Source organism: Diadema antillarum, unplaced genomic scaffold (genome assembly GCF_040938485.1).
Source record: "Diadema antillarum isolate AM-2024a unplaced genomic scaffold, OU_Dant_1.0 scf00000139, whole genome shotgun sequence".
NCBI classification, from domain to species: Eukaryota; Metazoa; Echinodermata; class Echinoidea; order Diadematoida; family Diadematidae; genus Diadema; species Diadema antillarum.
In genome coordinates, this window is record NW_027271028.1 from 2140822 (window position 1) to 2150017 (window position 9196).

At 36.9% G+C, this 9196-nt stretch overlaps 1 long non-coding RNA gene and 2 other non-coding genes across 3 annotated transcripts; 2 read left to right on the forward strand and 1 right to left on the reverse strand.

Moving 5' to 3' along the window:
* Positions 1 to 614: 614 nt before the first annotated feature.
* Positions 615 to 4094, reverse strand: LOC139721168 (uncharacterized). Its single transcript, XR_011710211.1, has 4 exons — positions 3945 to 4094; positions 2702 to 2752; positions 1977 to 2175; positions 615 to 740 (listed from the first exon to the last, which is right to left on the reverse strand). It is a non-coding gene; the product is annotated as an uncharacterized lncRNA (long non-coding RNA).
* Positions 4095 to 6172: 2078 nt separating this feature from the next.
* On the forward strand, positions 6173 to 6246 carry Trnaa-agc (transfer RNA alanine (anticodon AGC)). The gene has a single exon. It is a non-coding gene; the product is annotated as a tRNA-Ala (tRNA).
* Positions 6247 to 6495: 249 nt separating this feature from the next.
* Positions 6496 to 6569, forward strand: Trnaa-agc (transfer RNA alanine (anticodon AGC)). Its single transcript has one exon. It is a non-coding gene; the product is annotated as a tRNA-Ala (tRNA).
* Positions 6570 to 9196: the final 2627 nt, after the last annotated feature.

Below are 9196 nucleotides of genomic sequence, written 5' to 3' on the forward strand. Positions count from 1 at the left end.
AAAATGCCCGAAATCAAACTGATGGATAAAGAAAATAAAAATCTACTTACGTTTTGTTGATGTCTAGTTATCAGTTGTACAACCTTTCAATCACGACACTAAAATATGTTTTTTTAATCAAATAGGACACCAAACACTACCACATCTTATCCACTTTTGTTCAGAAAATAGCTACGACGCAAAATCTTGGAGTGAGGCTGTGGGATTTTTAGGATTTTTGACGATTTTAGCTTTGCTAATTCTACTTTTTATCACAGCGAAGGCATCCATTTTGTTTCTACATAATTGTTTGCTCCTACAAAACTTTTACTCCGCTAATGCCTTCTTCTAAACAATGAACGTACCCATAATCGTTCAAGTGTTCCACTTGTCCCAGTGCTCCACTTACCCCATTTTACCCTATGCAGTATGTTTTTCTTACAATGCTGACTGTTTCGTGTGTGAGTGTGTGTGTGTGTGTGTGTGTGTGTGCGTGTGTGCGTGTGTGTATGCGTGTGTGTCGTTATTTTCCAGATCTAATCATTACGGCTGCAACAATCTTTTTCTGAACAATTGTCACGAGGACTCCGACTGTCTAGCTATATGTGCTGTAAGGCGTCGTGCGTCGAGCTTTGTCATCTTCAAATCTTCGACCATCATCTCTTCATTGATTGCCAATAACATCAGGCCATCGATGTCCTCTTTGTAGAATATATCGCAGTACTCGGACAGACCAATTTCACGCAGGAGATCTACAGTGTCTTCAAGATAAAGAGGAAACAAGCTGTAAATAAATGTGTAAGAAGGAAGGTTGGTATTCTTTTTAAATTTTGACACTGCGTCCCCCAACATACACATGTTCTCCAGTACAAATATTTCATTCAGTCCAACATTATGTATGGAATTGAAGTGTGGAGAAGTAAATGCAAATTTTATTTGAATTGCCTTTGTCTTAGTCAGAAGATTGCCATGAGAGCTTTTACCTTTAATAGTCCACTCAGAACACCCACTGATCCCCTGTCCGAAAACTGGGAGTTATGGATAATTATATATGAACTATACAAATTTTTCCATAAATTATGTGCATTTGTTTTTGATCCGTTTAAGGGAAATATGCCACATGATCTGATAGAATATTGTCAAAATATCAAACATTCTTATATTACAGCAAGGGGCAAAAAAGGAAGGCTGCTTTATTTACCAATATGTAAAACTATTTATGGTCATTAACTCTTATTTTCTTATATAAGAGTTTAAATGTGGAACGCTGATCTGCCCCAAAAAAGTAAGGAAAATTGAAATCAGGAAATCTTTACGAAGTAAACTATCAAAGCACATTCAATTTGTATAGACAAGGTCCTAAAAAACGATAACGCTATAAAATAATTTTGATAAATATTCATTTGCTTATTATGTAACACGTGTTAAAGGAAAAACACCTACTTGTGCTATATCTCTTACAATGTCTTAGTTCTTCTAGCAACCTCATTGTGTAGGCCTACATTCTTACCATCAATATTGTATGTCCAATGCAACTCTTTTTCGGACATTTTATTACTCGATAACTTAACCATTATGTATTTGATATGTTTCTTAGATTGTTTAGACTGTTATGCGTGGTATGTATTAATGTTGATGTTAACACAAAAGTGTCGTGTTAAATTACCATTATGTATTCAAATTCCCTTGTACATATGTTGCTGTTTTAGATAAAAATAATCTCAAACTCAAATATAATCACGGTAAATAGATAACAACTAAAAGGTATCTTCGCTGAACGACGGCGGGGTGTCATCTTTCATTGGGAAATTAAGTATAATGAGAAAGAATGGAAATGAGTGAAAAAAACCAAATTACGCCTTCACTCACAAGATGAAGAATTCATTGAAGTAAAAGGCACTCAAAATGGAAGGAAGATTTCGGCAATTTAATTTAATTCGCTCTCACGTATATGCAATACTTATTAGAAGATTAATAATGCAAATGGAGGGTCTCACCATCAGTGGTCATCTTTCGTGAAATCTTGATATGTTCCAAGGATCTTTGAGAGCAGCATCCGTCTGCCTCTAGCTCTTCGTAGACACATTCCCTTATACCGGATCTTTGCATTTTGTCCAACCTACTTTGCAATCTACCAATCTCAGCACGGTCAGCCTGTTGTGACGACATGAATCCATCTCTTTCTCTTCTTAGAGCCTTGGGGAAATTAGAATGCAGATAAAACATCCATACCACGTTGACATTAGGAAGTCCAGGTTATTTGATTTGAGTAGATTGATTTTGATTTGATTTATTCTCTGTACGCCTTTTTTCTCACATATATTGTACATCAATTATCTGCAATTTCCTTGAAATGATACTAAAATGAAGATTTGGAAAACAAAAGCAAAATTACGTTTTAAAGGGGAGTATCCCATATAACAAGTCCGTATTTTGGTAAGAACGTTTAGGAAAAATACAACTCTGAATCAACAAATTTTGCAGTTCTACAGTACGTCATGATCGACAGCTAAAGGTGAGGGTAAAATGTTCAGCTACACATTTCTCTTGTTGACTTATTCAATTGTTAGCCATAATCTGACATGTTTCACAAGGGAATGAACCACTTGGGGCTATTTTCTCTTTAATCAATCCTTCCAACATTCATCTGCATCATGATGTACACGCCTTTGACATGCTTTATGGACCAACTAAGCCCTTACAGAAGTATGCTTTAACTTACCACTAATTTGTCTCTGTGTTCTTTCTCGGTGGTGAGCAGTTCACAAATCCTCTGTTGAGGCAGGACGGAATTTTTCATTCATCTTTTCATTCATTTGCTTATGACAAGCAAGGAAATAAGAATGCATTCCTTGTAACATAATCACATGCAGAAAGACGTCTTGTTTCATACTAGACTAGAATGACAATAGAGAATACGCCGATGACTACAAAGTACGTACACAAGGCGGAAAGGTCAATGGTGACTCAATGTCATTTTTATGTACTTGCTATATCTGAAGCATGTAGCCTTTCTCATACAGTTCTTCAGAACTATTTGGCTAATAGAACGGAAGGCTACTAGAAAGGTATTACGTGTGTGGGGGAATGCACCCTACAAGCTCAGCTCTTTAGCATTCCTCCCCATTTCCAACATTTTCCTATACCTACAAGTTTTCTGTAAATTTATCCTTTAAATTTGTATAATGAAATTTATGTACTGTATTCAATTTTTGTAATATATTTATATGTTTTTGTTGGAAATGAAAAATAAATGAATGAATGAATGAATGAAAAGGATGGCAACAAGTGATTGAAGTGATTGAAGTCTAAACGAATAATGTGTCGCCTATTGTCGCCAGAGCATGTGCGGGTATCTTTAGCCCTATTGATACTCATCATCAGTTTACTTAAACATTGCTAATCCACACTAAATCCAAAGTTGAAGTGGAGTTACCACAGATTTTTTTTTTTTTTGCCTAACATTCCTTTCTGACGTTGATTTGTTATTATGCGTCTGCAATATCTTAAATACCCACGACTTTAATTTTCCTTAAATTGTTAATGGAAGTTAAAGTGTGTCTCCCATTCAGAATTTTTAACCCATCTACTTAGACGATGTATAAATGTAATAGAACGTGAATGAGATTCCATACATTGTCTTAGTTAATATTCACCGAAAAGAATTATAGGGAGAATTTTTTATTTTCATGTTAAGGACACTTTTTTTTTCACTCTGACGAAGTTTAGAGTCTACTTCCCATGGAATAGGGACCTACTTACAACATGATTTTCCTGCCAAGTTTGACTTGACGCCACAGCCCTTCATCATAAAGGTGATTCCTCGTTAAATGTATCCAAACAATTAACCTTTCCCTTGAGCTCTGAAATTCTTTGTCATGTTTGTAAAGTATACTTTCACCGACAAATATAATGTAATGGAAATTGTTGATAAGTAAAAAAAGCCATGGTACAAATCAACTTACGATGTCTTTTTGTTTAATCTCTTCCCTCAGTTCCTTGACAATAGTATTCTGAGCGGTTTCAAGATCGTTCTCGTCATCGGGACTGCAGGGTAGTTGGGCAAGTCAATTCATATAAAGTGTTCACAAGAAATATAATCTGATGATCGAATGGGTATGGGCATGTAAAAAAAGTTAGTGAAAGAGTACCAACCACTCCATTTAGAAAAAAAAACAAACAAACACACAAGCAACAAGCATATATAAGAAAAATGCAAAACTAGCAAACGTATGAATAGGGATGGATTATATAATTTGAAACGCGGGCAAACCTTAATTTTTTTCAAATCTTGAACAGAGCTGAATTTGTCACCGAGAGCTCAAATGGCTGTGTGGACGTCATCATGACAATACAATTATGACGTCATTTTATTAGACCTTCGAAGATGTGTTCTAATATATAACGACATCGAACAATTATAGAATCCTGAAATGTGCTGGTAGAACCCCCTTTATTGACAATAATTATGTGGGTTTCAAAGGAGATTGAACTCTGAATCATCCATTTAGGTTTTTTTATTTAAGGGTTCGCAAATACCAATGAATGATGATTTGTGTTGATTTATGATACACTCAACATCACTTTTGCAGTGAAACGAAACATTATATATGCGATTATATATATTACTAATTTTCTTCAGATTACTTGGATACGCCTACAAAAAATCCTTCCAAACCCATATTCCTGTTGTGACCTCCTCTGTCAATCTTTGCTAAAGTACTGACATGCATAGCAAAAGACATTGGAATGCATCTTCCCCTCGACTCAGCATAACTTGCACGTTCCTTCGGCGTGTCTTTTGTTAGTCACATTATTAATAATAGGGAGCTTTAGATTTTGACGCGCGGACGTTTGAGATGACGAGTGCGCTGGACGTTCTCCTCTCCCTGCGTCGTGTGGAAAAGTAGCTTTAGATTACGCTGGGACGCAACGTATAAAAAATAAAATCGCGTCCCCATATGATCAGTGCATGAAGAAGCTGTCTGCGTCGCAAACTGTGCGGACGTGAAAATAGCCCAATACGCGTAGTAAACAACTCAGGCGACGCAAGCTAAAAATAGATTGACTTTACGCGCGCTACTGCGCAAGCTCAAATCATGTTTTTTTTTTTTCCTTTGAACGTCCGCGCGTCTAAAATCTAAAGCTCCCTAATATCATCACAGAAACATACAAGTTATGCTGAGTCGAGGGGAAGGTGCATTAAGCAATGATTGACAAATGAGGTCACTACAGGAATATTGGTTCGGAATTTTTGTGTGTGTGTGCGTGTGGACGTATTCAAGTAATCTGAAGAGAAATAGAAGAAAAATTAGTTAAAAATATTTGGAATGTTTCTAGATATTTGTTTCACAGCAAAAGTGATGTTGACGGTATCATAAATCAACTAAAATTGACATGCATTTGTATTTCACAGAACCTTTAAAATGATATCCGTACAGGGCATCGCTTAGTTGCGTGCTCTCATGGGTGATGGGAGCGTAAATGGACACTAACCTGCAGGGTTTGTCAGGTCTGGCCTCTACAGGAGGGGTCCATGCCGCATGCGTCGCTGTTTTTTTTAGAGTGGAAATCTGCATATTCAAGTCCATGATAATATTCTTCAACTTCTTCTGTTCTTGTCGGGAAATTCTTCCGCTCTCTTTCTTTCCTGTAAGGAGAGTGCAACGGTTACACTTTTTTTTCTCCGAAAGTGAAAAAAAAAATCGTTATTCCAAAGGTTCATTAATAAAAACAAAAAATGAAAAAAGTATGTAATTCCGAATGTTCGTTAGTTCACTTCATTTCAGTGACGAACCGTTTTTCATTTTCGCGCTAACGAGTCTCCAGTATAACGAATCTTATTTCGTTTTCGGATTAACGAACCTTTTGAATAACGAACCTTCAGAATCGCCCGAGTTTAAAAGGGGCTCAGGGTGACTGAAAACACAACAAACCTATATCCATTAATATAACCATTATTAAGAATCACATTGTGAGATAAACACACTATAACTCAGGAAATAGGGGAAAGTTTATGATGAGATGTCCATTCATCGATAGTAGCGCACTGGGATCAGATAAAAAAAAATATGATTACAAAAATTAAAGCAGTCAGGGAATGTTATGATATTAAGATCCTTTTTTTTAATCAATTTACAATATAACACACGAGCAAAGAGAGTTAAGGGTTTGGGAAGAACACCGATCTAGGGCTTTCAATAGCTCAGTCGGTAGAGCACCGGTCTAGCAATCCGGAGGTCTCGGGTTCGAATCCCGATGAAAACCCATTTTCTTTGCTCAAAGTTCTCACTATTTATTGTTTGTTTCTGGTCAGTTTTCCCTTTCTTGTTTCAAAATATATTACAAAAAGCTGCATCGCTTCGGCGATCCCTCGCATTTATTCCAAAGTTGATTTACATCCTTTGGGTTTATGTCAGGTTAATGTGTGTGTGTGTATGGCACACATACACACACTATAGCTTCTGACCACACGAGCAAAGAGAGTTAAGGGTTTGGGACGAACACCGATCTAGGGCTTTCAATAGCTCAGTCGGTAGAGCACCGGTCTAGCAATCCGGAGGTCTCGGGTTCGAATCCCGATGAAAACCCATTTTCTTTGCTCAAAGTTCTCACTATTTATTGTTTGTTTCTGGTCAGTTTTCCCTTTCTTATTTGAAAATATATATATATATATATATATATATATAATGATTATTCATCATACATAATATCACTATACATAACACTATACCTCCACTCCGACAGCTAAGGGCTTTTTACACTGGCAAATTTTTGCTTAGTCCCGTACCAACGGTGGGGCTAAGCCCCCCCCCCCCCTTAAGCCCCACCGTTGGTACCGGACTTTCCTTAGCCCACTTTCTGTTTACACTTGTTTTTGCCAAAGTGGGCTAGCCCCACAGATAATCCCGTACTATCTGGCCCTGCAAAAAAGCAGGGTTAGCCCCACAATTTTGGTGCTAACCCCGCAATTGCGGTGGCAAGCAAGCGAGTGTAAACAGAACGAAGAAATAATCCGGGGCTAAGCAACGGAGACAAAGCCCGAACCCCACGGAACTCAGGCCCGTAGCCAGGATTTTTCAAGGGGGGGGGGGGGTGCGGTCACTAAAAAAACGGACCTTCGGTACCAATACCAATGATCACACACACACACACACACACAATTATATATATATATATATATATATATATATATATTCTTTGGACGACCGAACTACAAAAGTTGTATAAGAATTTGCGCGCGAAGCGCGCCGCAAATTGTGAATTTTGACTGTTTTAATGACGTTTTAAAGTCTCGAGGAAATTTGTATTTTTGTCTGTTGCATGCAATCGCGTTATGGTATTTCATCTAGGAAATAGTAAAAACTCATTTTGCCAGGAAGTTGCAAAGTTTAATTGTGTTCGAGACTCTGCGCGCGTAGCGCGCCGCAAAATTGAGAATAGTGATTTTCCTGGTGTTGTTTTAACTTTTATTTTTTCTATTGTATACCCGCGTTAGCAGGCCTGAAGCCAGGATTTTTAAAGGAAGGGGGGATTGCGTTAATTAACAAAACGGTCCTTTGATACTGTCCCGGGAGGGGTAGCGACAATTAAAAGGTGGACACCATGCTCATACATGGACTTTCAAAATGGCCCCTAAACGAGTAATGATCATATGATTTTTTTCGGGCCTTAAAAACAAGTATTCCTTAAATGTTTCCTGCACCCTAAAGAAGTACTTCATCATGATTGAACAATATACCATTTTCCCAAATTTCGGCCTTTTTGATACCCTTTGATTATATACGCTCGTACATCACACTTTCCATCTAATCCGTGAGAAAAAACGACCCCTATTACGCGTTTTCTTTAGCGAGTATGGTCACGGTGTCCACCTTTCAGTTGGAGTTTTCCATCCCATTGGATGCTGTTTGGAAGATGAAACATTCACTTTACTATACAGTATATCAGCCGTTGGTATGCGAGTTTGTCAAAAATGAAAATAAATAAGAAAATTTTTAAAACAAAATGAATTGTAAATGTGAACCATTTATATTTTGCCTCCTTGTGGTAGGATATTTCCAGCATTTCCGAACTTTCAAATAATCATTTTAGATTTAATAATATTAAAGGTAGTAGATCCGATCCGCAAACATCTCCAATATCAGTCAAATGTCATATTAACCATCATGCTAAGAAGGTTTTCTTTGTGAAATTTGGAGGTCAGTGAAATTCAAAAATTAAACATCCGTTAGCCATTGGAAGAAGTTGAGTGCAAATTCAGACCTCAAGCTTAGTGCTCAGATGTTTTCCTATTTGATCTGATCTGTCTTACTGTGCACACTAAGATACATACTGGAATGGTTATTTCGTATTTATTAAATTATAGTAGCATATTTGGTTACTAGCTGTCTCTAGGCATTTTCGAATTTGGGCTGCAAAGAGATCCACTACCTTTAAGTTAGAAGAGAGATAAGTAAATAATGATAAAATAAACAAACAAAAAAGAATGAGTTTCTTTTGTAATACTATCTGACAAACTTTTTACTTTACCATTTTACTTCATTGCTCAGCACTTTCCATTCTCTCTCATACCCTCTTACCCATTACATTTAAATGAAATACAACTAAGATGAGTTTGCGTGCCTGCATAATACTCTTTGGAAATTATAAGTGAAAATGTTCTTAGGTTTTGGCTCACTTTAAAATGAGAACCAATAGAACTGTCACAACACGAGAAAATGTATAAGTAATAATCAACACTACATTTCCGAATTTGGCCTGCAAAGAAATCCGCTACCTGTAAGTTAGAAAAGAGATTAGTAAATAATGATAAAATAAACAATAAAAAAGAATGAGTTTCTACCGCCGTATCCAGAACAGAGCCTGAAACGGTGCAGGCTCAAGAAATCGTTTGTACTAATACGTCTTGAAGTACTGTGTGATACTGTTGACTCAGACTTCTACAAAGCTGTAAGTGAGAATTGTAATCCAATCCGACTCATTACCCGAGATATTTATGAAAATATATCAATAAAGAATGTAAATTAAATAACGATGAGTCACAATGCAGTCTAACGCTCTCACAATGCTATCATACATAGGGTTTTTCACTGACTGTTTTTACTCCGGAGCTCTTGCAATATTCAGGCTTTTGTAATACTATCTGACAAACTTTTTACTTTACCATTTTACTTCATAGCTCAGCACTTTCCATTCTCTCTCATACCCTCTTACC